At 37.7% G+C, this 27,893-nt stretch overlaps 1 long non-coding RNA gene across 3 annotated transcripts; it reads left to right on the top strand.

The window, feature by feature from the left end:
* On the top strand, positions 1-27,485 carry LOC111251252 (uncharacterized). 3 transcript variants are annotated; one of them, XR_015328980.1, is made up of 3 exons: positions 1-74; positions 2,852-3,029; positions 25,560-27,485. It is a non-coding gene; the product is annotated as an uncharacterized LOC111251252 (long non-coding RNA). The 3 variants fall into 3 exon arrangements; XR_002673687.2 differs by lacking the exon at positions 25,560-27,485 and adding an exon at positions 8,927-9,065; XR_015328979.1 differs by lacking the exon at positions 25,560-27,485 and adding an exon at positions 3,738-4,088.
* The last annotated feature ends 408 nt before the right edge of the window (positions 27,486-27,893 follow it).

Raw genomic sequence — 27,893 nt, forward strand, 5'->3', positions numbered from 1 at the left:
AACAACTTCTATGCTGCGAGTGTCAAGATGACAAAACACCATATAGACGAGGAAGCGTATCGTCGTCTAAGAAGGTAGATTTCTTACAAGCATTATTAGAGTGTGTCTTTGTGTTCTCATGACGTCATGAACATGTAACCTTACGTGTGATAGAGAGAATACTCGCAATCTATTATTACTATTCGTTGAGCGCCAAGTATAATCAAGTTCAAGTATGTTAAAGTATGTCAAAGGATGGAAACTTTTGTTTATGAAATTACTCTCTGCATGTAAATTTTGTACAAACCTAATATTAACATGCTTTTTTGTTTGATGCCGTGCAAACTCACTCAACGCGATGTGTAGACGTAGTTGTGGCATATTACTTATTGCATATATATTATAATAATCCTCAAGTAAATATAATCAGAACTGAGTATATAAAGATATGTCTGATGTCGAACAAACAACGCTAAGATACCCGCAACTTTGTTGTTTGTAGCATTCGTTTTATAAAAAAAATCGCCCCTCACTGGCCCGAAACTTTCCCTGAGGACTGAAGTCGCAAGTAGAGCAGAACTTTCCCTCACCGAAGTTTCATCCAATGCCTGTGCCAAAATATACCTCCAAGAGATAGATTTGTGAGAGGTCTTAAAACGCAAGCAGGAGTGTTTTCTATGTTTTTGTGACGGTCGACTATTGTACTCGCTTTGATCCAGTTCATGCCGCTACTTCTTGCTAGAGTTTGAGTAGGTAGATTCTAGAATCGCGCAAAGGTACTGGCAGAAATCGAAAATGTGAAACTGGAATGATCCAAGAAGTTGCCAAGCTCGCTACCATGGACGCTTAATTATTGCAAGCAAGGTCGCGCGACACAGTCGCCACGTTTCAAGGACGTGAACGTAAAAGAGAAACGATTGTGCGTCAGGAAACATAGCATGATAACGCAGCCGTACGTGAAGATGCGGAAGCAAAGGTCTCCATACGTCTCACGGGTCAATAGCTGAAAATGTAATTCATACCGCATATGCAAAATGAAAGACGGCATACCGTCAAAGACGATGCGTTTAGATATCAAGGAAAGCTGTTATGGTGTCATCGAGCCCTGCTTTGAATGCTGAAAAAAGGCAGGACATACTAATCTTAAATTTCCACTGCTTTCTCCCATCCATTTTAGAAATAAAAACAGATGGCGCTGTTGTACAGCATATTTTTGGCTCTACATCATAAAGTATGCAGTTCAACTGCTGGTCTCTTGAGTGCGACCTGCTGAGATATGGGAATTTGAGATAATACTAGTATATCCTTACATGAAAGTTAGTTGGAAAGTCCTTACATGGAAGTTAGTTGGAAAGTCCTTACATGGAAGTTAGTTGGAAAGTCCTTACATGAAAGTTCGAAAGTCCCGCTTACCGTATATATATGTGCGTGTATGTTTCAACAACGTATATATGTGCGTGTACGTTTCAACAACGTATATACACGGCACTCACTTGATCACCAATTTTTATACATATTCATGGCATTTCTGTGTGTTCTTAAAACACATAATTAGGATTTTTTGTACGCAGCTTATGAGACACGGTTTTCGGGATTATCGTTCGGGATTATATTTCAAATATCTAAATATTATATTTAATAACATTTAGATATTTGGGATATAAATTTAAATATAATAATAAATATTATATATCCCAAATATATAAATAAATGAAGAAACTCTCCTTTTGAACCTCTGAAAAATTCTATATCTATTAAGATTGCTAAAGATGAGGTCTAATCTTCATGTTCTGTTGAATATATGAACGCTTTACTGCACCTTCATGCTTATCGTTCTATGCTTCGTATGCTAGCGTTCATATCTTAAAATTTAACTAACACTTTACCCTTATGTATATTAATAACTTGCGTTACCACATCCGATTTAGTTTCTTTGCTAGTTCTTCGAATTAATCTATGTCTGCATAGTGTACGACACCTATAAGCTATTTCTTAATTTTGTGACACTCGACTCAGATAATTATAACTGCATGGTCCTGCGCGGTCATTAAATAACCGCACTGTCTATCGCCTATAGCCATGCCACTCAACTATGAATCTTCCAAATGTTTGAAGATCAAGGAAAATCAACATTATTATAATCGGCAAAAGAAACTCGTTTGATGCTTACGCTTAATGTTATGATTTCTATAGACTCGAGCCTGCCCGGATTTACCACTTACCTGAATGTTATCAGAATGTTATTTAAGTCAAACGAGCTTAAAAATTTCATTAATTATCAATGCACCAGCAAAACAATAATTTCCCTATTATTTACAGATTTTAGGTAAGATCTATAGTACAGCGCTTGATGTCCTAATCTACATTTAAGTAGGCTGTTTTAATGTTAATATTTGCATCAACATTTTTTAAAAGTATACTATTGTTAGGTCATAAGCTACTTACCAGATCTATAATAATACTACTAAACTCGCTGAGTGTCGGTTTCAACAACCTCAATAACTCGGTGTGGACATGATAATACTATTGCAGCACGCTGAGGGAATTACGTAAATACGAGTGCGCAAACCGTTTAAACACATTCACGTTCATCACCTTTAGGACAGATTTATAGTTACGGTAAAATTGGTCCAAAAACATCGTGTACTATAATGTTGCGTTGTAACCAGACGTTACATTACACAAAAACACGTCACTGAAACGCTACCATATTATTATTTGCTTTTCCATACAAAATGCTTTTTGTAATGATCATTTTTTATTTTATTAAAACAGAATACGATATTTATTTACTTAGGACGGTACAACTAAACGTTTGGACTTCTGTTCATGTACATCAATATCTTCTGTTTGTCTAAAAAATATTTTTTAGGGCTTCACCAGAAATTAAAGGAACAGCAGGATGGATTCTAGCTTCGTGTGAGCGTTAGGGGCTTATTGCGAAAACTGGTTGCCGGGCATCAAATCTACCTACACTTGAGAGTTAGAGTACCCACCTAGCAGACATAAGGTCATGCTTCACGCCCTCCCAAGTCTCATTTACACGCCAGGTATTTTCGTTACCTGCATATTTTCAGCATCGTGTATAATGCTTGTCCAAAGTATGTTACTACCGCATTGCTATCGCTAATTCCGTATTCAAAATATAGTGCTCTATTTCACATGACATGCATCCTTACATATCCTTTAAATTAATCTAAGTAAAAGAAGTTAACCATGAATCCTGGTAGAATTTCATTGTTGGCTACCAGAAACGAACTATTTATAGCCACTTACTTTGCGCTCATATATCCGCAAACATCTGTACGTTTAAATATTTAAAAAATTTTTTTTATATAATGCTATTTGGCCACGATTGTCTGGTAGAATGTCCGCGTCCTGCATTTGGCGTCCCTCAGCGCCTAGTGAATCCAACGTCACACAGCATTATCCAAATCTCCTTGTGATCTCCTCGTGCGTAAGTCAGACAGGACGTTACTGTTTTTGACGGCAAACTAATACATTTTGTCCCTTTCGGTGCAATCAAAGGTGAATTACACAAATCCGGGCCATCTAGCCTATAACGAAACCTTCAGTTGCACTAACGCGTATCTTGTTGCCGCCGTAGCAGTGATCTTACTTATTATCTGCCCTTTTAGTTTTTAGCTAATCTTTTAATTTTTTCTTCTTGTTGAAATATCCTCTACTAAGAAATTATCGATGGCCTCTTTCTAATAATTTTTTTTTAAGATTGTTGTCTCTTAATTGGACGCTTACAGGCGATCAAATAAATATGCCAACACCACTGTATTAGACTAAAAACAGATGAAGTATTTTAGCGGGGAACCTGTAGCAGTCATCGGCGAGTATTGTTCACTTTTTTTGTTTAGTTGCTGTCAATTCGAAACCAAAATGAACTAGTTTCCGATAACTCCCGTTTTAGTTATACGATTACTGCTGCTATCGTTATAAACTTGATTTAAAATTATTACTGGGACTTACATATGTAATGTGAAGATTTAATAGTTTGAAAGATCACGTTTTCAATTATTCCACGAGTATAATATATATAACTCGTGCATCTTCTCTAAAAGCACGGAAGGAGAAAGAGTTGCAAACGGTGCTTACATTACTTTGCAGCTATTCTATGTGTGACAAGATGGACCCACCTACGGTACACCGTCGACTGCATTTGGAACACTATCAACAGTCTCATAGAATATTGGGAAGAATCCATGCTGAAGCCCGTCATTTAGCTGCTGTATGCAGTTTCTCTTTTTGAAATGTAACAATAATGAAAGCATTCCACGGTTATTGTATATATTAGTATTCACTTATTTTATTGGTGTTAAATATTTTCGAGAAGGTAGAGTGTTTAGGCTGCGCGCCGTGACGCATGTAGCAAACTATACGGTGTAATTTTTAACTTCGATGTCTTTGCCTAAATGACAATTTCTAAATCGAACAAGATTTTGTTGTAGACCAGATTGGAGGTTGTCCTTCATTAGAAACATGTCCCCAATTTGGACCGGCCTTGATTTCCCCTTAGTATCTACATTTACAAACCACAACTGCAAGATATGCTCGTGGCGTTGCCGTATGGATAAGAATTTAACTGGTTTGTTCTAACGTCTGGTGCAAATCTAATGACGACGCTGCCTTAATGATTTCTGTGCCGGCGCGGCCTTGCAAAGTGACTGAGACAAGCGCCGGCTTGACCGTGCCGCCGTGAATAGACTGTGCGAGCGTCAAAGGCAACAGTGAGCTAAGGCTGCTGACGAATATGTGATTAGGCCATCATCGATAACGGTGACGAGCCTATAAACCATTGTACTCCTAAATAACGAAGCACCCTTCATCGTACCAATAAATTTTTCCCAAAGATTAGCAGCCTACGGGGCTTGCGAGCAGACAAACTCCCAACGCACACGAGCTAACAACGTGCAAAAAAAGGGTGATAAGCTAAGCTGAATGGCCATTTGATCCCAGCAGCGACGTCCGCTGGTTGGTCGTTAGTCGTTGGTCAAGTTAATACAGCCCGGGTCACTGGCAAGGACCCGTCATAGAGCCAGGTGAGCATCGGGGTTTCATACCGCAAGAACAAATTCGTAGTGAACCGCCCGGAGAGTGCGATGTGCGTTTTTAATGCACCACTCCAAGATCGAATATGAAAAGGCCAACAAAAGTTAAGACCAATAGTTGGGAACGTGTAACTTTGGCTGACATTATCTCGGTATCGTATTGTTCAGAAGTTTTGGTGTTATAAATTAGTACCCTTCGTTTTGAAGGCAAACAGCGATGAGCTGTGTTAAAATTATTTACCAACATGAAAATAGAAGTAAGCCTGAGCATCGTCACCGTACACGACCGTCCACCTCAGCCGACAATCTGCTATCAAGCGAATTCTCGACGCCGATTACTTCCACCTACCAATAACGCTTGACATCTCATGTATCCTAATAGATAACTGCAGAGAAACAGACTAAGTTAGAAGGGTATTGCCTGTTCGTATTGTTTACACCTTATTCGCAATAACCCATCCAAAGCGACTTTCAGCAGCGACCACCTTATGTTAACCACGCGCGTCACCTGGTTGTATATAATGTTATAAACCGATCGGTATGCATAGGCACAGCTATCAACTTGGGGTTAGAATCACCAAGATAACATGGATCAGCGGGAGTAAGAATGGTGAAAATAGTGAAAATAATAGTTATAACTATTGGTGAACTGTGGCGTATAATGAGACGTTTCTTTGCAGAAAAACGCGGTTGTTGTTGAGATCTCTTTCGCTGCGCCTACTGACTGTAAGTGCTCGTTCTAGTTAGAATAGTCAGTTAAGCAGAAATCGGGTCTGTCGATTACTTGTTTGAAACAGTTACGGTCATTATAGATGCTAGGTGTTCATACCGATGAAACTCCGCTCCGTTGTGCCTCTTCTAAACCTTCTTTGTTTGCGACCAACTATATCTTTCAAAGGAGTGGCATCTATTCGCGATGCTCGGTAGATCAACGCACACGAGTGACCACGACTTCTGCTGCCTCTTGGTTCTTGTTCCTTTGGTAGATCTAATGGAGTTTGATGAAGGTTAGCCGCGCCGTTTGCGTTAATTAGCTGATCCCGACAACTTCTATATTCCAATTTTAAAAGCACGGTGAACGGTACCACAGTCCAGCTTAGTACTGACAGGTCTCGGCATTTCAATATTAAGCTGGGCTATACGGAATTCAGCAATTGTCGATAATTGTAGATGTCCCTTGTCATTATCTTCACATAGCTGGTAGATTCTCTAGCTTAACTAGAATTCACTTCTTTGCCATAGTGAAAATCCAGTTGTAGTTCGTTTCGTTGTTTGTACCAGTTTTTTTGAAAGCCCACTGTAGTTCAGTCAAGGCGATTCACTTGTTGGCATAGACCCCTGTTGACCGTCATTCCATATATGCGTTGAATTGTAATTGGAGCGACTGGTACGACATCTGCTATCTAGCGAATGGTTCTGGCTAGATATTAGTCAGGAGCGACGGTGGTACATCAAGAACGAATGGAAATCCTTAATCTGTTGTTGATCTGATTCGAACGACCCAGTATAGCCGATTGGGTGCATGCTTCGGATTGGTTTGTTTGGTCGCACGTTAAATCTAATAGCCTATAGCCGCTGCATTCGCCACAAGCTGTATCGTAGTTGGTCCATAACATGTGCCTTTTTCAGACCCTTTCCTCCGTCAGAAGGACAAAAAGGCAGATAAGCTTAGAGTTGCTCATCTAATTTCACAATTTGTTTCAGATATTCTTCTGTACCCTCTACTAGATAATGATGCTTTACTTATACGGCCGAGTGAAAATTGGCCCTATTTTCTCGTGTCATAAATTCATTTTTAAATCGCGTCGTCTTTCCACGCAACACGCTGAGTCTGATACCGCTACATAGATCTTCAGTCACAGGTGCCCAGTGAAGGCCACAATCTTGTTAGTTTGGGAACTCAAAAGGAGTAGTCTGTTTGGGCTATGCTTGACAGGCGTGGACATACAGCAATAATAGGACAGTGAATTATGCGGTAGCTGAGGCGTTCAGAATTACTAGGTTATGTACACAAAGTCATTTATGTAGCGTAAAATGAATGAGTCATTCATGTGGCACAGATTGAGCCACGGACACAAAGCCACCAAATTATCAGCGCGACACAGTATTCCCGTTTAAGAAGGTCTACAAATTTTGCTTGCTTTGGGACTATCGGCCTTACAAAGTTTGCTTGTTTTGCACAGCGAAGGTTTATTAGCAGTACGGGTCATATACTAATCCCACTCTAGTGAGCTTATGCCATAGGCGTTGTTGAAGCGATTTCAGTCGTTTCGAGGATCATCGTAGGACAATATTAGATAGACAGCTCGACGGAGTCGATATTAGCTCCGCATGACATCCAGTTTTTTGACAAAACCTTGGCACTGAGTCCTTTTTTTATAGCACCACATTAGGATGGTATATCCTTGATTGCAAGTTCGGAAGTAATTGTATGACTACGCTAAAACTACTAAGATCGGAGAAAATAGAATTTTTAGTCGGGAGTCTGTGGTAGTGACTGGCGAGCCTTATAGAAATCTTGTTCACTTTCCGCCAATTCGAAACGAAAATGGATCAGTTCGAGAAGTAAATAAAAGAAATTATAAGTGTAATTGTAAACATGATTTATAATAATTCGCTACTCACTGCGATCTAATATGGCAAGTTTATTAATGTTTGTAAGACTGCATCAGACAATTTTCGTGTTTTCCATGAATATAATGTACGATTTGTACTCTTCCTTCAAAGATAAGAACACAAGCAGCAGTAAGTGGTGTTAATACGGCTCCGAAGCTCTTCTAAGTAACACATGGTGACGCCGCCAGCGCACCATTAATCTCACAGGATGTTCGACAAAGATCTAACTAAACCCTTTATTCTATAACCCCTTATTGTATCGGTGTCTAGAATGATCTTAAATCTTTTTTTGCCATCAATCATTGCATACACCTTGCCTATAATATCGAAGATTTTAGTTGTCTATGGATTAATTAAAAATTCATAAAGCTAAACGCATGACTTATTGGTTTTGCTCCTAGAGGTAATAGAGAGTCTGCCTGTATATTATAAGGAGTACGACTAATGAATACAGTAATTATCCACTGGGTGGCTGCTCTTCAAATACGAGAAGTGAGCATTTTCGGTAATAGCATATGGTTTTTTCTCATTTCGTTGAAAGATTTTTGCATTCTGCGCTACGATGCTTCTCTTCGCAAAAATGAGAGGATGATTTACTGACAATGTGTTAACTTACAATGCGTATTTCTTGTTCAACTTTTGCATAATATTATCAAAATTTTTGCTTTTAATGCCTTTACTGAATGTTAAACCGACAGCTATTACTGTCAAGAGTTCTGATGATGAAGGTTAGTGTATAGCATGCACTGTTCGATAGACCGTCTGTTAGACCAGGCAATACTTTTCCTAATTTCAAGCTCATTGTCTAGGAACCTGATTAGAAGTTCGGTTTAACTACTTGTAAGACTGTTATTTTTCTCTAAAACTGGGCTTTCAAATCGAATTATAGATATTAAAATATCAAAAAAAACTTATTATGAGGAATTATGAGTTTCAGTGGCTCTAAAGCTCTAACATTCTGACAACATGAGGATAGAAAATGATTAAATCACTAATCAATGAGAAAATTTCACATTGCAAACTCTTTTTATTTGATTATTATATTGCAGCCCTGCATCCTATGATTTTCTTTATTATATTCCTTTTATGATAAGGATTTTGCATTGCTCATTAGGAAAATCGAAGTAATAGGCTTTATCTCTAGTAGGGAAAAAAATGGTACTTTTTTTTAAATTTTCAATGTGTGCAAACATGTGTATGTCGAAAAAAAAATGATGCCACTCTTTAGATCGTTTAAAGTCAATCGCGGATCTTTCGATTCTCGTTTACAGCTATGGAGCACTGCGATTTGAGGTGGAATTCTAATCTAAGAGATGCATTGATCAGTTCAAACATCTGCCAAACCACTGATAAAAATTCCTAAATGACATATAATTTCATATGACATATAATAAAAGCTTTTTTTTCATAGGCGCCTTGTGTTATCCATATTTCTGTCGAACTTTTTTCCGGATTTTAACTTAAGTTAAAGAGTTTTAAGAAGGCTCTGTTTTTTAAGGATTTTCTCGAAGATGGACATTTTGCTCAAGAAAGCTTCTACCTCTTGGATAGTTTTACTATACTTCAGGTTATTTTTTATATATTCTAGAACAGTATTTTTATTGTGTGACACAAACCGTCTCCAAGGGCTTTCTCCTCTAAATTTTTACGGTATCTGTGACGCCCAATACTGTTCAAATAATGAATTTGGAGGTGTCGACATGCTAATATATATATATTTATACAAAATAAATTATAAACGACGATTTATCACGAAAGTTAATAACCACTCATAGTTGTCAATCACTTACGGATGTCACCGCATAAATTTAATATTTTCCTTTGGCAAGATAATTTGGGCTTAGTCCATTTGCCCTATATTTTGTTTAACCGGAACTTCGTATCGATAAACAACTATTTTATTATGGTAGTATATTAAATTGCGAACAAATCGATAGTGCGCGTAATGAGTACCAAGCTCGGGACACTCAAAATGTCTTAAAATTCTAGCACCAAATTCTGCTCGTTACGAATATTGCGTTGCATGCGCAAAAACTAAATAACATGAAACAACCAAGGGTAAACCGTTTCAAAAATGACTCGATTGTATTGAATTTAGGCTAACTATCTAGCTTGTCATCGCGATACTACAAGCAGTATCAAACAACTGATTCAGCACATTTTGAGTCTCTAGAGCGCAATAATGCAACTAATTGTTAAAATGTCTGGCGATCTCCTGTTATGTTTGATAATTCGATTTCAGACCAAGATTCAGAAATGGAAGTTCTTTGATACTCACGATGGATATGAACTGGCTGCCAAGAAAAGGAGTATCTAGTAGTATTAAAGAAAGAATCTGAGAACGCTGATACGAAACAGTAAGCTATTTAATTAGAGCTACCAGCTGTGAACTGTAGTGCCTTGACAGCTTAAAAGTATGAAACGATTAAGCTACAATACCGACACTATTGTTCTTAGCCAGATTAAGCGTGATACTTCAAGTTTAGATTAGTTTGCTATATAGCCGATTAATTAGTTAAGTACGAGCCTAACTTTTCCAATAATAATTTTGGACTATCTGCTTCAGCCAAGCGTAGTAACAGGTAATTATTTGTCAAGACCTCATTATATATCGAACGCTGCATCGAACTATGGGGATTTCGGAGTGATATAATTATCTCCGCGAAAGTTTACTAAACTTAGGGTTACATGAGGCGGAGTCGGTTTAAAAGAGAGCGTAGACACATTTTCTTTCGTGCTGGAAGCCAGCATCTGGAACAATGCTTAATAGCAGTAAAGGACCTAAAACTTGAAAAATTTGTAGCTGTGTCTTTCAAAAGTGTTACTTTCCTCAAAGCTCGTGCTAGGAGGTCCGTGTGTTCTAAGGCAGATGACGTGGACACCAGAATGAAGTACTTCACCTTCTTTATCGCCAGGTTTTGCTACTTCACCTCAGCTATTTTTAACCAAAGGTTAATCAGATCTGCTAATTTTTTCCTACGGGTGTTTCCTTTCTCTAATTTTTAGATCCCAGGGCGGTGTCTTAGCTATAACCAGTGCTGCAAAGGTGCTGACCGCACGATATGCTTGTATAATGCGGAGTGTAGCCATTGCAAAATAGATTCCTTTTCTTCTTCGTGTTTCGTACTTTCTTCATCTACATTAAAACTCTGAGTGGAAAGATCGATTCTATAACCAATGTTAGCAGATTCCGCTATGTTGTTCCCTCAGTGGTTAAAAATATCCTCACAACCGAATTCGCCGCTTTGCTCGCTTTAGACCCCCTTATAGTAAACTACCATTAAGTAATTTATCTAAATACACTCCCACATATTTTGCACCGTTTACCACTTAGGTCTGTTGAACGTTTATAAAAAAATTACCGCCGCTTAGCCGTACCTTTTTTCCACCATTTTTCTTCAGAGCCAATTCTAGGCCTCTTTTTGACATGCAGTTTGAAACGGCATGCAGAGTCTTATTCACTTCAATTGCCAGGACAGACAGCTATCATTATCTAGACACGGTTTGTATTTCATCTTTACTCCCATGAGAAGGGCCTAAACAAAGTAGATCTTTTTGGAGCGTTCATATCCATTTCCGTACTTATGATCTTCATGTCTTATAGGTAGATAGATGTACGAATAAAGGTACGAAAGGCCTTTCCTAATCATTGAGCTGAGGATTATTCTCCATTGAACTTTATTTAGAGCATTTGACATATAAATTGCCAAAGAGATCTTGCGGATCCTCGGAGTGAAGTTGTGTGCCGACTCAGCTTTCTTAGTCATCCGTTTCGCAATGATTTGTTGACATGCCGTATTGCACGTGAAAGAGCAGACCGAATTCTTTTGCGAGCTTCTCGAATCGTTTCTCCATTGCCGTGCCAAATCTTTGGCGCCAATTTAAGATGTGAGGATTAATGTTTATTATCCATATATCATAAATAGCTGATAGCATGTATGGGAGGTCGGGGAGTAAGTAGAATAAAAAACGGTATTCTGACGATTATGGTGTGATGGTAATGTGCACCATAACGCATCCTTTCGGCTAAAAAGGTAAACGTGGTACACTCAGAATATTGAGACAAGCAATAGAGATTCCCTCGCAGATGCTGATCTTAGTTAAGCAAGCAAGCCACCATTCTTACTGTAAGGGGTGTGATGCAGAGATGTACCAATGAGTTACCAGCACCATTGGATGGTAGGTTTGTTACGAGGTTGGCAGCGTTCCTCACCCCGTTAATGGGTGGTGTATAACCTGCATTCTGTCAATGCTTATTTGTTCATATGTGATACATCTGTTTTTATGCTAGGAGAATGCAGAATGTGAATTTTCTTCTCCTCATAGATATCACACACAGAGGCGTTTTCGTTTTGCCTCTGATGATTTTGCATGGGCGGTTTCACCAGGTCTTCGTTAATCTCTTTGAGTATCTCTTCTTAGGATTCTTTTGTTGTCCGTAATGAAGGGTTCAAGAATGTTTCACAGTTGTTGATATGCCGTCACCAGCCAGTTACTAATACTTTCACGCTTTTGACGGCCCTGCGAACTTGCAACTCACTCTTCTAACAGAGGCAGTAACCCCAGTTTAGCAGTATTTTAGTTTTACTGGCTTTGTTCTTCTGGGATATGTGCTACGATAACTGGCCAGCGAGCAAACCTCGTAGGGTGCTTTATGGAGTTCTTGTTGTCTTCTATGGGTGTGTTTTGTCGTAAGCGGTTTGTAGTACTTCATTCAGAACTTTTCAGTTTTTCAGTTTGGACCTCTTGTTGAAAAAGTTTGTCTGTAGTGCATCCTTTACTAGGAAAATTCTAAGTGTGATTTCTTCGAAAGCTTGTTATTCAATGACTGTTCCAACCAGACTTGTGTATGCAATGATAAGGTCTAAAAAGGACTTCCATTTGCTGTTTGGGGTTGGTTCATTAACGCTAGGTTGTTTGCAGTGACCCACTCTAATAATAATGCTTCCTCTCTTCTGTACGTAGTCTTAAAACCTTGCGATTCAGCTGCCGTGTTGAAATCCCCCTGGTAAGTGTATCATTTGGACTGGGCGCGTCCCGAACGGATTTTGTAACATATGTTTAATTGAGTTTATTTCAGAAATAGAGCATTAAGAAGATAATTATAGATTTTTTTATCTGTTCAGGCAATAGCAACATAAAGTACTTCTAATAAGGAGCTACTTAGGAATCATGATCCTGCTAGATTTAGGCAACACTTGACTTACACAGATTTGCCAAGCAGGAAAATAGCGTGTCTGGATATGTTGGGTTCGACGTATCTGATTTTTGTGTACATTGTAAAAAATCTAAGGTGAAAATAATTCAATTATTTTTACGCTCACATATTGCTTTGAGGTAAGGGCCCGCGCATAGTCATGAAGACCTTTAGGAGGAAAGCAATACTTTAAACAATCAATTCTTTACCAGAATAACAAAAAAATACTCACATATATAGGTTTCACTATATAGATAATACTATTATGTCGATATGTTTTATTTACATTCAAAATATAAGTGACAGCATTTTATGGAATGGTAGAACGGTTTTCATGCTTATGGCCGGTACGGTTGAATGATACCCTCTCCTAGAGCATAGTTAGAGCATGAATAGAACTTGCATACGGAATAGAGTATACAGAAGTATTTTTAAACGCAATTCAATACTATTGTATCGTTAGTTTTCTAGAACAGTTTGTATTTGTACATACTTGTAGATCGCCATGTTTATCTCTTTTTTAAATAAAGGCGCACTCGAATTGCAACTACGTCCTGAAATTATCTTATTATATATATATATATATATATATATATATATATATATATATATATATATAAAATGAAAATTATAAAACTAAATTTAGTATATAGAGAAATTCTTTTTTAATTCAGTGTATTAAGATGAATGTTAAAATAGCATGAGCTCAGTTATTATTAAGCTCGGTGAAAATCAATCTCATTTGATTTTAACTAGCCTAAAATTCGGTTCAGTTTGTCTGTAGTAAGTAAATGAAGTAAGAAAATGGCATATTTCGTACAATGGTACTGTATAGGTATTATATATACACACAATATAGAGAACTTGCTGCATATTTATCTAGAAGATTTTCTTTCTTCCGGGTATCTTTCCCCTCAGTGAAAACCGTATTTGTCATCTCGGTAGCTGGTAAGGCTTCTAATAAGCTAATTCGTTACATTTTGAATTATTTTACAGGATAAAAAAGCGCTTCCTAAGTGATGCTTGATTAGTTGTAAATTTATATCATAGTTTTTAAACTACTCTAATCATTGTATCCTGAATTGTCTACGTGTTCCAAATACTGAAAAGCTCTGATTGTGCCTAGAGAATTTTGGAGGCCCGTGTGACCACCTCTTGAGAGCTCTTAAATTATAGGTACGAAACCATACCAACACTCTTTCTCGGCCACAGAGGTCTAGTTTATGCAATCGCTACATTTTTCTATTTTCCATCTGGTAACCCTCAAAAAGGCGTTTTATTCTAGAGGTATCTAAACAAATTATCATAATTCATTTGAAGCGCAAGCAACAAAATAAAATCTGTTGATTGTCTAGATCCCTTTCTCTATAACATCTACGTAAATGTAATGAACAAATCAAGAAGGTAGTAGTGTGTTGGAATAGAGAAGACAGAGTTCGTTCTTCGTAGTGATAACTGCTCTAAAAATACGTCTAAACTATCTATATTATTCTGTATTATGCTGATCTATAAAAAGAAAAAAAGAGTAACTTGCAAACGAGACAGTGCTTTCTTTAGCGTGTTTATTGTGGTTGATCACTTCGCGAGGGTGTCTTATTTAGAAACTTGTAAAAACTAAGGCGTTTCTAAAAACAAAATCAATGAATCGGTTTTGTGACACATCTTTGCCTTAAGGTTAGGTCAATGGCTAAATCTGGAGCAATACAGGCTGTATACTCTTATGGCTATGCCATGGGCATCGGCATTTTGTGTGCGATTGAGATATGGTTGGATTGAGGCTCCTATATACGTAGAATTGTCTCGCAGTGATGCATCCCTTGTCTTGTAAGGGGATAAAGGGAGAGAGGTGGATATGTACTCATCTTTTCAGCATTTAAAATTGTGGTCTGTCCTAAAACCCCTTTATGTCGACGTTATGCTTGGAGCCGTTAGCTTTGCCGTTGCTTATTCCTGGTACCAAACGAGGACATTCAGTGTTATTAATATAAAAGATTTATTCATATACTTAATAGTCTAAAAAAATTATGCTAGGAAAGGTTTCGAGAAAATGGGCACGTTACTTTCCTTCACCACCATAGCTCTTTAAAGAGAGGGAGACAGAGAACGAAGGCATCATTGCGAAGTAGTTTCACGTAAGTAACATCCTCAGTTCAATTATTTTTCAATTATGCAGGAAACGCTCATGTCCTTGGCCGAGATATAAAACTATACAATTGGTATTACGCTAAATTTGACCATCAGCCTGGCGGTAATTGTTGGCGGTTTAAAGAGCAGCTTGAATAGAACTTACCCTAAGAAATTGTTTATCTTTGTGAGTCGAAAGAACATCCAGCAGCAGGCAGTGGATATTGCTCGTCCAAGCAGTTCAGCTATGCTTATACGAAATTATCTTTGCCAATGACGTTTGCTTTTGTCCGTCTCGTAAAAAAGGTAATCTGGTTCAACGCGCCTATCGTATCTTTGTCTTTGAGTACGCAAGACTAACTCTGTCGAATTTTGTTTAAATGGATTTTCCAGAGAAATTATTGCTTATTTTCTGACTGGTCGGTTACTTCTTTGTACCTCGAACACTACCCGACCAAACCATGTTGTAATTCCAAGGACTCGTTCTTCATAAAATCCATTCTTACCTTGTCCTGATGATTAATGGCCGGTTCCACAGGCATTCGAAGTGAATTAGTTACGCTTTTGCATGTCGTTGACTAATTGGCGAAGTCCTATATAACATCGTAACTTTCATTCGCATATAATCAAAGGGGCGTTAATATGAGTGTTGCTAAAAGTCAACAATTTGAGCTGTCGTAAAGGTGCCGGACGCTACCCCCTGCTTCGAAGCGACAACCGTACTCTTTACAAGCATAAACCAATCCACAATGCAGCCCTTTAACACTTACTGCCGGCACATGCCAATAACTTGCTATTTCATGTACTGCTAAGGTTTTTACATGATAAATATTCACCTCGTAACTGAACAATGTTCATACACTGAAAGGCTGGAATTCTAGTACGCCAGTCGAAACTTATTTTTGACAGTACTGTACTTCAAAGCTCTGGTAATTCATCCCAGACCCGCAACACTTGTTACTAGGCCTATAGTCAAAACCCAAAAAATCTCTGCCGCGTATTAATCCTCACCATCTCGCGGTCATATCATGCCAGCAGGGTCCCCTTAAAATACTTCCTGACGCTCCGCAGTGCTTGATTCTTAGGCCATTGTTCTTGGCTTGTCCGAAATTCTAGCTTATCTCTTGGGTCTTTCTTTTATTCAGTATCGTCAAACCTGAGGCTTTCCGTTCTCTTTGTCCCGAACTAGACGGCCCATCCCTCAAAGCTGCTACAAAGTTGAAGTATGCCAACTATAGGTTCGTCTTTGACCCTGTTTCATGACTGACTTTGCCGATACCTGCACGACGTCCTTCTAACAAAAAAAAATATTTATTTTATTATCTCGGAACTTTGCTTGATACGGACCGTTCCTGTACTCTTGCTGGTTTATCGGCGTTGACGTCATGGATAACACCTCTCATAGGAGAGTTCCCGATATTATCGATTAATTTTTCAGCTCTAAATTAAAAAATATATATATATATATATATATATATATATATATGTTAGGAAGTGCGTTAACGAACTTACAAAACGTGTCGAAGCGCGCCGTCTCGGAAATGTTACGTAGGCTGAGAGATCGTTTGAAGAAGGCTGAAAAAACTGAGAGGGCAGATATCTCCTGCACCAAAATCGTGTGAAATCGTGATTTGACATATTTATACGACTTTGATGTGTACTGACTATGGCCAAAGGCACTCAAGTAGTCAATGAGACAAAAGTGAGAAATACGCAATGTTTTGAAAAATGTACAAGGAAATTTTTCTGATCACAACGCCTTTTGTAATTGCCTCCTGAGTAATGCTTGATACGTAAAGCAAGGTGATTTATTTTAAGCTGCAGTATTAGACCAGGAGACTCGGATCTTAAATTAGAGCTGTTATCTTGAACTATTCCGATAACTTTCCCATTGAAAGCCATAGCCACAGAACATAAGAATGAAAACACGACAGGCGTAAAAATCACGTGGTGTTTTTATCACCATCAGCTGAGTCTTGAAATGCATGGATTTCCGACTCCACGTAAAAATATTATCTGACCATGGTCAACGACTCGTTCTCCATAACGCGGGTATACATCCTCGGAGTATTTCCTCTATTTATTACCTCAGTAAAACACATCTCGCCATAGACGACTGTGACGTATTGTGGAAATTCTGTAGTATGTTCTCGGTATATCCAAGCAATACTTAACGACCATGAAGCGATCTAAGGGAAATTAATCTAGCTGTGAATATCTATAGACAACGAAAAAATAAAAAGGGCAACGACAATTTTCCTCGAAATAGGTAACGAAATTTTTGGTTTGAAAAACGTAACTTTAAGCAAGATGGATATGGTTGAACATATTGGGAGTTAGGTCCTTTGTTTTGTACCTATTGTTCCCAAATGCTTATTAGCGTATCGCGGTATAAAAATGTATTTATTTTAAAATATTCGTCGTTTTTATTATATAATACTATATAGAATCTTATGTATTAACTATATATATTCGTATTCTTTATTTCTACATGTACATACACATTCCTGAGTGGGTGCAGCAAAATTTATTTGTATAGTTGTGGCGGGATCCTGCTTGTCATTGTCCTGTTACAGCTCGCTTTTAATGGGTGAAAGCCGCAGATTCTATGATCTTGTTGCATATTGTAGGCAGCTTATCTTTAATTATGTATTTTGGCGTGTTAAAGGAGAATTTTGGTTTTAGGATTGCATTTGAGCAGCCCACTGTCCTAGCGTACCAACAAAGCAGTTTTGCATAGATCTCCGTAACTTGCTTCGCATTAACGCCATTCGTGTTATGCAGCTAATAGTTATTAAAGGGTCCTAATTTAGCTATGCAGGTAATTTTTAACTCGTTTAGGCTAGAGATTGCCCTAATGGTAATCATGAGGTGACTCTTGTGGTCAGTGAGAATATTTTAGTTTATCTTGGTATTTATTTTGGTTTAGTAGTTCTCCAATTCTTATTCATCAGACTGGTCCATATTCAACCAAATACTTTTTAGTCTGGCATTTCGGTTCGCTCCTCTGCTCTTTTGATGTTTCTTTGTTAGCTTCTTATTTGAGTTTAGAAAGGTTTTTCTAGCTTGAATATTCTATTAGAATTGCTTTCTTTAAATGTTCTCCCGTTACATTGCTTGTGATAGAGTTATTTGCCTTAACACGTAGAACTAGTATAGCAGTCGAAAATTTATTTATTTATTTGTTTATTTATAAGGTAGAAAGCACTCTATACGATAGTGCGATACTAATATGATACAATAATCTATCTCAATAATATATTTTTAGCAGTATTGCTGTATTATAGTCACTAAAAAGCGTTAAATTCGTACAACGCCGTCTTTGGCCTGTGTGCCTAAAATTCAAGCTGTTCGAAGTGAGTATGGGCATATTGTTACTCACTGCCTCTGTCTGAGTTGAGTAATGAGTCTGTATGTGCCATAAAATACCGTCAACTAAGCTACGTACGTTTCTATAAAATTACTCCTAATCTTTAAAAAAGTAGTTACTATAGATTTTAGTAACTAACCTGGATTGAACAGCAAAAAGGTATTATTTTGAAAAAAGATCGTTAATAGAATGGTTCTCTAAAAGACTTTAGTATCTAGGTCAAAGAACAAACCCTGGACGCTCCCAAAAATGTTTCAGTGTCATTATACTCATATCTTGTTGTTTGTTTCTTGCGTTGTCTTTACCTTTGTACCGTTAACTACCAGAAGGCTATTAATATAGGTGCATGTGATAGATATGTAACCTATTCTGAACAAATCTGAACGCAAAATAAAGAAAGTAAATGAAACACCATTATAAAAAAAGTTGGGTTATTATTGTATGTTTACTAGATATACATGGTAGTTAATATGGTTACTTACCAACTATACTATCCAATGTAAGTTATAAGATGTATCGATTTGTATTAGTATTGGCTTTCATAGAAAGTTAACGCATCACATGTTTTTTCGATGAGGCTTACGAAATTATATAATTTTTCAATCAATTTTACGTTACTTTGACCATACTGCTTCTATTATCCCATATTGTCTCATCTGTTAAACTACCATAAAAAGACGACGATTATTCATTGTATGCACAGACTTATTATTAAATTGACATGATAAATAACAATGTGCAATCAGTCAAAGATGAATTGCTTTTTTCTGCTGCAGTCAAACAACGCTTTTTAATCTAACATAGCCGATGATCGTGTACTATAAAAATAAAAGGTAGAGCCATATGACTAGAGAGAGTATTACAATACTTAGACATAGTGAAATAAATTTTCGCATGAATGGTTATTGTAAAATACATTTTTTGATTTACGGTTTCTCTGCGGGCTGTACGCTTTTTTTCACATTCATTATATAACATTACCATTACATATTCTTAACATAAATGTAAGATTATATTCAATGTAAAATACCTGTAACTTGCCATTGAAATACAAGTGAATCGGAACACGCATCTCTTTTCGGCTGTTGTGGTGCGGTTCCGCCCTTCTAGTCGTACGTGTCAAATCAAACAATTCTCTCAGAAACAATGTAACAAAAATAAAGGAGGCTAGAAAAAGAAGACAATTCTATTAATAATTTAAATTAAATAATCGAACTTAGAGGAAAAACTTAACCTCAAATGGCTAGAAGAAGCTGCGCGAACTTTTTTAGCTTCACTGCGACAATATCAGCACGAGTCTGCGTTTAGTAAGCTTACGTCTGTAATATTCTGTGTGCAAGCAATACGATCTAGTTGACCTGCCAGGGATCTGCCCGTTGCCTTAAAAAATCTTAGGGGTTTACATTATTTGAAGCTCCTGGTGAAAATCAACCATATAACAAAAAATACCAATAAAATCTTAAATTTATTGAAAGCTATCCTTCAGGTAAATCCAATCATATTGATTGACGGTATCACGGAAAAAGGCGGTGTCGAACAGACGGCGGAGTTTACATTAGATAACTTTGCTCCTTTCTACTCTCATCAACGGCTTCCTCTGACGCGTTCAGTCACGACATCCGCCCGCAATATGATTCTATTTCTTGACTATCTCGTGATATATAACACAAGCAGACAAAAAGCGTTCGCAATAATGAGCAACTATACACATCAGAAGTCAACCTGCAAATAAATTACGCCAAAATGAAAACCATGGAGTTCAGAAATAGAGGAAGAGTTCTAAGAAGAGGTGGCTACCACCGAAAAGTCTGGCACATCGAGGAAAGACGCCAAAACGTGATAATTCCGGTAACTACGATTAGAAAGCCGCAGAAATTCTCACTGGCAACGAAGCTTAAACTGTTAAAGCTTACATTATTAATTTGAAAGTTGCGCCAAGCTTATGAACTTTAGGAAGTTTGGGAAAAAGCTGAGCCTGCGAGATATATCGATGCTAGAAAAAACCAAGCCAGCCTGCTAATAAGTGCCAGGGCTGTACGCATCACGTCGTGACTGTCCAATGTATCCATTAATAGAGACTCCAAGGATGGCCGAAAAGTTTTGGAATCTGCCCTGCTCCACACGAACTGAAGCATGCTGCGAGTTCATCATGAGTTATGAACAGAGGATGACGAAGATTGACCCGATATTTTATTACCGCTCGCAGCAATTAATGAAGAGCGGAAGCACTCCAATAGGGTAAAACACCACTAAATTAAATTAACATTTGTAGTTCTTGGGTTCCACTGTCTATTAGGCGTGCCTGAGGGGTATCGCAAATCAAACGAAGATTGTATCTGTCAATTTTATAATGTATACGTGTGTTAGATAATCGACACAGAACATATGCAAATGAAGAGACTAACTATTAAACGCGGGAGCGCCTAGCTTGTTATCGGCAACATGGACGGTTATACAAGGTTCGTTTAGTGTCTTGCGGTACTAGGCTGACGCATCTAGCATTAGCATAAGTATTGGGAAAAGCGCTTTTGAAGCCGTTCTCTTTCAGCAAGCGAGATAAATTGCACTGAAGAGATTATATTAATGAATTAGCTCGCTTTGAATCAATAAACATACCGTGGGTGTTTGTTTTGGGGTAAATAGGTTAGTAATCGTTAGAAAAAATCTGTTCCATCAAGAACCTTGTCAAGGAGTGTTTCCTAATTGGTACGATACAATAGAAACTATTGGCTAAATTAGGAGACTGTAATTTTTAATAACGCTTATAGTCTCGCCAAAAATATTAAGTGTCGCATTCCACAGACATTTTATTTTATATATTATATTTGCAAGTTACTGTATTAGTATAACATCTACACAATTATTAGTAACAGTTAATTAAACCTTTTCCCGCATAATTATACATGCTTCAGAATTTCATAAATCCTTTTCTAAATTGAGTAATCGAATTTCACTAGAATGGCATGCATAGGAGGTGCATGGGTTTTCAAATAATTATGATTCTACATAACTTACGAATAACACAAATTACGAGTAACTTATTACTGGGCAGGCAATGCTTACCCGCCTGATTAGGGTGGGAAAAAGGAAAAGTATAATGGATTAGGGTTAACCGAAACTGGACAATTGAGCAGAGATCTAAAAGCCCACTACTCTTAAACGAGAATGATATACTACAACCGACGGGTGTTCCGGAATCTAACGATACTAGCCTAGCATTCATAATAAATATAGTCAACGCTTAGTCATGTTTATTAGAAAGCCTTGAAGCATTTTTTGGGTCACGGTACGCGGCAAGCGAAATCATCTTTAGCAACCATGGGATTGTGAACATAGTGATGCGACTGTTTGCAGCTGAGGACGGCCGTAAGGAAAGACAAGATTTACAATGAAAATATACTTTCTGATATATTAAAAGCTAGCGGAACGAGACGCATCCTATACACATTATCAATCGAGTAAGGTTAACAGCTGAGATTCTGCAATTTCTGGAAAACGTTGCTGTTATAGTTCTGAATAGTTTAAGTCCTACAGGATATGTTCAAACAGCCGCCTTCCCATTTGAAAAGTGCATACCACAGTTTTTGCAGCAATAGCGCATTTGTAAAGAATATTAGTTCCCCTAAGTCTTCTCAGTACCGAACAAAGATCATCGCCTCGTTTGGGTGCCTGGATTGTCACGTGAACCGTGTTATTTCATTTTCTTTCCTATATTTACCCTTAAACATTTAACAACAGTAAAAGCTGAGTTCCACCAAGTGTAACATGTTGTATATTGACGACTCTTTTGGGGCGAATGGAACACCACAGGCCCTGCCTGATTAACATTAGCAAAAAGCAACGACCAGGTGAACTGTTTAAAAGATTCTGTAGACCCATTATCGTACGGGTAAGATTCATCTTCTTATCGTCAAAGTTGTTTAAAAGCTTTACAAAAGCCTAATAAGTTATAAACTATAGTCCAATCGAAAAGTTGCATCATTATTTCTGAAACATGATTTTCCTTATTAGGATCAGTATGTACCTTTCAAGACCAGGAATTTAGGGACTAAGACCATATTTTTATTTGCTATAATTTTGCACTATCTAGCCCTTCGGTAATCCTTTACTTAACTTTTCTAGAAAATTGGCGTTTTTTTTGATATATTTCAGGTATAAGTTGAGTCTCTGAAAATGCTTTTTACGCATAAGAAATGTATGTACACTTAACCTAATACGATACGGTTTAATACTATTCTTCCGATCCGAGCAAGAAATAATTGAGATTATGGGGGGTTCTATGCTGTATGTCGGGAAACATGTAATGTTACGGCGCGTACTAATAAACTTAGGCGCTTCTGTCGATATCACTATACAAATACAAGACATTGCCCGAGTAAATCGTGTTAGTGCCAAAGCTAGTATATCGCAATTAAGCTCTTGTTTATGTATGTAGGGCCACACTTATAGCGGCCTCACTCTAAGAATGTTGGGCAAAATCTCAGTGTTACTAAAACTGTTATCATACGACACAACCTCAGACTTTTAATGCCGTACACAGGTTCGCAGCGGTAGCTCCTCACAACCAGGCATCTTATTATAGTTCATTTTATTGGTGTTGAAGTACTCGTTGTAATCGGAACTGATCGCACTGCCCGATAGAATCGATGTTCAATTTCTTCGTACATTATAGTTATAGATTACCGATTGACGATATTGAAAGATATTTTCAGTATGTTCCTTTGCAAGACATCAACTGTCGTAGCCGTGCATACATTTGTACACTTCACGCCGACTCTCCTCTTACGGAAATAACGCCCTATAAATTAGCATACGGTCTTTCTTCGCGTGAGTGGCTTTGATGATGGGTTTAGAATACTAAACCAAATCGATCGTGTTTGGCATGATGTATTTTTCCTGGGGATGAATCTATTGTATTTTCATTACTTCCATAACACGCTAATCACCGCCCACGAAAAGTATCTCAGTTGATGAGCTGTCATTGATGCTATGAGATTGGCTTTATTCTTACATTTTGGTTTGGTGCATCAGCTTTAAATGGTTCTGTGTGGTTTGAAAAGTACCGTCTTTCGGCCAACCGAATTCGGACAAGTTGGTTTGCCTGGGTTTAATATCATACGTACTGGCAAAACCATAGCAAGCAGTGTTTATTTCTAAGCGCATGCATCGAACGACTACGGCTTGCCTGAGTTGGCACTTTAAATTTTTAGCTGCCCACTAAAAAGGAACAGTTATGTTCTTTTGTATAACTGAAGCTTATACTCGCCTTTGAAAGCTTTGTGTGCATAAGTATTTACCCAAATCGATTTTTGACACGAAGCAAAAGTTGAGAGAATTCTTTTTTTTTAGCGTAATGTATGTCCATATTAGTAGGTACTTTACTCATAAAAGAAATGCGAACAGAGACCTTAATAAAGAGTGGAGACTCGGTTTCTTCGGCGGTTAGAGTTGAACACAACTAAAAATGCCGCGATCGAAAAACTTATGTTCCGGCCTCTTTCCTGAGATATAGGGCGGTCTTATATATAAATATATATACTTGCATGACACTTCGAAAACTCTTAATTTACTTCCCTTACTGTCTGCATGTTACTTTCTTGTCTTTACAGTGATGTTACTAAAACATTAAAAAAATAAGGTTATTTTCAAAATACACAACAATTGCTAAGCCATAACTTCTTACGTTTAGAAGAAGGACAAAAAAGGTAATCTTTCAAATTTGCCTTTAACTATAAAATCTTGCAGTTATAATGCTTGAGTTTCCAATTTGGGCCACTTCGAACTGCATAGTTTGCTTACATCGTACTAATCCTAGAATACCTGTATTTGCTTTTTTTAATATTCTGGTTTGACGGAACATCGCCGACAGCGACAGCTAAAGCAACAGCGAAAAACTTTGTGATTTATTGCTTCCCGATTACAAATGTATTACACTAACCCCATATCTACTGTCTATCTCATCATTATTGTATTAATTATATGTTCATTACGTAATTAGCCAACAGCTTCTTCAAGATATCGTGGTTTAGACTAAAATATCAAAGTTTGAACCAACGATTATTGGAGGAATTTCTTGTACAGATTGTTGTACGAAGTAGATTTTGATATTCTAGCATCATAAAATGTATGTTCGCATATAAGTATTACTTCGTTAGACTTGCCAACTCGTCACAAAAGCTGATGTCGATCGAAGTCTTTCTATTTAAAAAAAAATCCGCTATACGAGAATTATACTTAATATGGAAAATTGCTTATTTTTCTAAAAAAAAATTAACGGCATTGAGCAAATACGAATCAACTGTGATTATTTATTGGCTTATTATTATTTTTTCGGCTATTCTGTGATCCTACTTTTGAGAGCTATTCAGGCGTACAGACAGCACGGTACACATCATTGTTGGGTCATTTGTTGTTACATAAACGCTAATTCATACGCTACTACTGTCCTTCTATATACTCGTTCATAAAATAATCAAAAAAGATCCTGTTGAGCTATATTTTATTTCACAGAGACCTACATTGTTTTAACACTAGGAAATATCCTTTTTGTACCGAAAGTGGAAGCCTAATGTATTTTTAAAATATATTTTTGAAAAGCCAGGCAGTTACCAAAGAAGGCCTGCCACTCTAGCGCCACTGGGCTACCGGTCGAAAAAAATTCAAAATTAAATTCAAAGTTAGTTTTTTATTTATTAATTTTCAACACTTTCAACTATTGTTTTTTTTTTTTGTAGACAAATCTCATATAACTAAGGTTAAAGAGATATTAGTATAGAAAGAATGTACTTGTGACCTTTAGTGTATGCTGCATCAGTTTCGCTGTCTATATTAACCTTTAAACGTATCTGAGCCATATAAGACAGTGGCTGTGCCTAACCACAACGACCCAGTTTTTAGAGACTTTCATATTAATGAGACAGGTAAAATGCAGATAAAGAGTTACGTTTATTAGGCTACCAATATATATGTGCACGAAATGGAAATAATGGCAATTGAGCGGAATGAATTTCATGGTAAATTGTGCGATACAGAAGCATGACGACATATTTGTGTTACATTTTTCTTTGTAGTTATGACCTGTAGACAAGGAAGAAGCAACCAGCGACATAACTGAGGTAATAAGCACAAAACTAACGTGCAAACCACAAACATTCGATTAGTTACAACATTAGACCTTATATATCTAAATGCATGTATTCCTGTACCCCCACAGCACCAAAATTCGGAGATAGCAATGAGGTCGCCTCGATGGCTCTCGTACAATGAGTATCAGTAGACAGCGAGGACGGGCTTTGAAATGAAACGACAACGACTACATCACCGCGTGTCTCTACCCCATATTCGTTTTTGCTTTCTTTTCTCTCGTGCATTATTCCTAAAAAGAGGTAGAAATATGCGGCTTTTCTGGCTGGAGAATCGCGTGTTAAAGGAAGCAAGATAAGCATGAGCAATTGTGCCCAGGTGTACCATAAGCAAAGGAAAAGCCGCAGAGTGAAAGACAAGGCGTGGGTTCAAGGAGCGAAAGACCTCCCTGAAACACAGAATTGCCATTTCATACCGCATACAACAGGAAAAGATAAGAAGGTGTTTCTTCGTCAGTCCTGCGTTTGGCCAGCCGACTCCGGAAAAAGGCATGTTCATGCTGTCACTATCGCCATGGCCAGTGCTGGTTAGGCGACGATAATGATATGGTCTCATTAAAAAGACAACGAGACAGTGAACCAGGTAAAGATTGGCAAAAGAAGCGGTACAGCATAAAACAGCAGAGATTCTGAAACCCTGTTACTTGAGTATATGTACATATATTTTGCCTTATTGCGTTGGTTGACTCAGTAACAGCAACATCAAACGCAGTGACGAGGGTCGGTTGTAATGGCAGTATGACCAGAGCGCGGCAGATAAGAGGTTCCTTCTCGGCCATGTAAAAAATCACATCACACACAAACTTCCAGATGCAAATATTGTGCTAGCAGCAGTCAGTTACGCTGCAACATCCTGGTAATGCGGAAAATGACAGTCGCTGTGTTAACGGTAAGAAGAACGATGCAACTAAAATGAACTTGCGCAGGGGAGACCGAACTGACGGAGACAACAATCGGGCGATGAGAGGAAACAGCATCCCTTGGCAACAGAGATGAACGTGTAGCTAGGCCACTGAAACGACAGCGAAACCGAAAAGCTAGGACGAACCTTTGGCTACCTCTTGGTGATAGCGAAATTAATAGCGAAAAAAAAAACAACCTGAGCAGCAGCTGCAGCGCCAGAAGGCCAGACGCAGCCGGTACAACCACACTACCGACGATCGACATAAACAGACGGCTGATGATGAAAAAGTCAAAAAGGGGTGGGGTAACATTGTCAGAAAAGAAAGGTTAAAAAGAGAAAGCCTTGATCAACGGGAATTGTAGGCGGTGAAACCAGAATATGATGTGGTGGTACGGAAATGCTATGGGATAGATAGGATTGTATCAGGTATCGTAGAAAAGGCAAAGTAAAAAAAATATGAACCGAGACAACTGCAGCGCACTGCCGAACAAGGCCTGTCATTGATAAATGGAAAAAGAATGCACGAGGAAAATGTGGCCGTATAAAGTACGCATTTAATTTTGCAGACCATTACGAATATTACACACAGCCAAATCGCCGGATAAATGAGTAAGAGATCTTGCGCGCACAAAGGAGATAAAGAGCTCTTGGGAAAAATACAAGGAAAAAGCAGGTGCAACAAACGTTCAAAAAGTAGTAATTCAATTGTGCAAGCGCTTTACTTTACATTCAATCTTAGAATGAAAATCGGAAATCATTTGAGCGGTCGATTTTGAGAACAGTTTCAATAGTACGTAATTTAAAGGATGTACTTCTGGAATCATTCTTGAGTAGTATGTACTTTCAGGAGTATATACTATAAGGAACGTTATAACAAACTGATGGCGACACAAGTGACACCAGTGAAATTAGTCTCTGTATATAAAGTAGGCTGCTGCGGACAAACTAAAGAGAACCGTCCTGAAAAATATAACAGTCATACAGATTTGCACAAATGTATTAGCAGGGGATTCCGGATGTCGACAACCTACCTTATTTATAAAGAGCCTAGTTTTGGAATGTAATAAACACTATCTCTGTTGATTCCACTATATCTATTCTATGCTCATACCTTAGTCTAGTTACTAGATTATGATTTTACACCTGCCATAAGGACGCTCAGTTTTCTTTTCTTCTAGCCCCAAAATATACATAAATAGGTAATATAGACTATTCTGGAATTTCACTGCAGTAATAATTATTTTTAGAGAAAAACAGTCAGGCATAAGGAGAAGAGGCAGGGCTCAGATCCAATTGTGTGCTTAAATAGCCATCATAATAATTTGAATGACACCGTTGGGCCTTGATAGGTTCATGATTACGATTTACAAAATACTATTGTCTAAGAAGAAATAAGTCAAGTTAACTTAACCATGGAAATACTTAAGAATCTTGCGATGATGCATTAATGAAGAACGAGGGGCGTATGATTTTTTGTAATATAATTTATTTAAACCTCATT

Source organism: Varroa destructor, unplaced genomic scaffold (genome assembly GCF_002443255.2).
Source record: "Varroa destructor unplaced genomic scaffold, Vdes_3.0 BEIS01000005.1, whole genome shotgun sequence".
Classification (NCBI taxonomy): Eukaryota; Metazoa; Arthropoda; class Arachnida; order Mesostigmata; family Varroidae; genus Varroa; species Varroa destructor.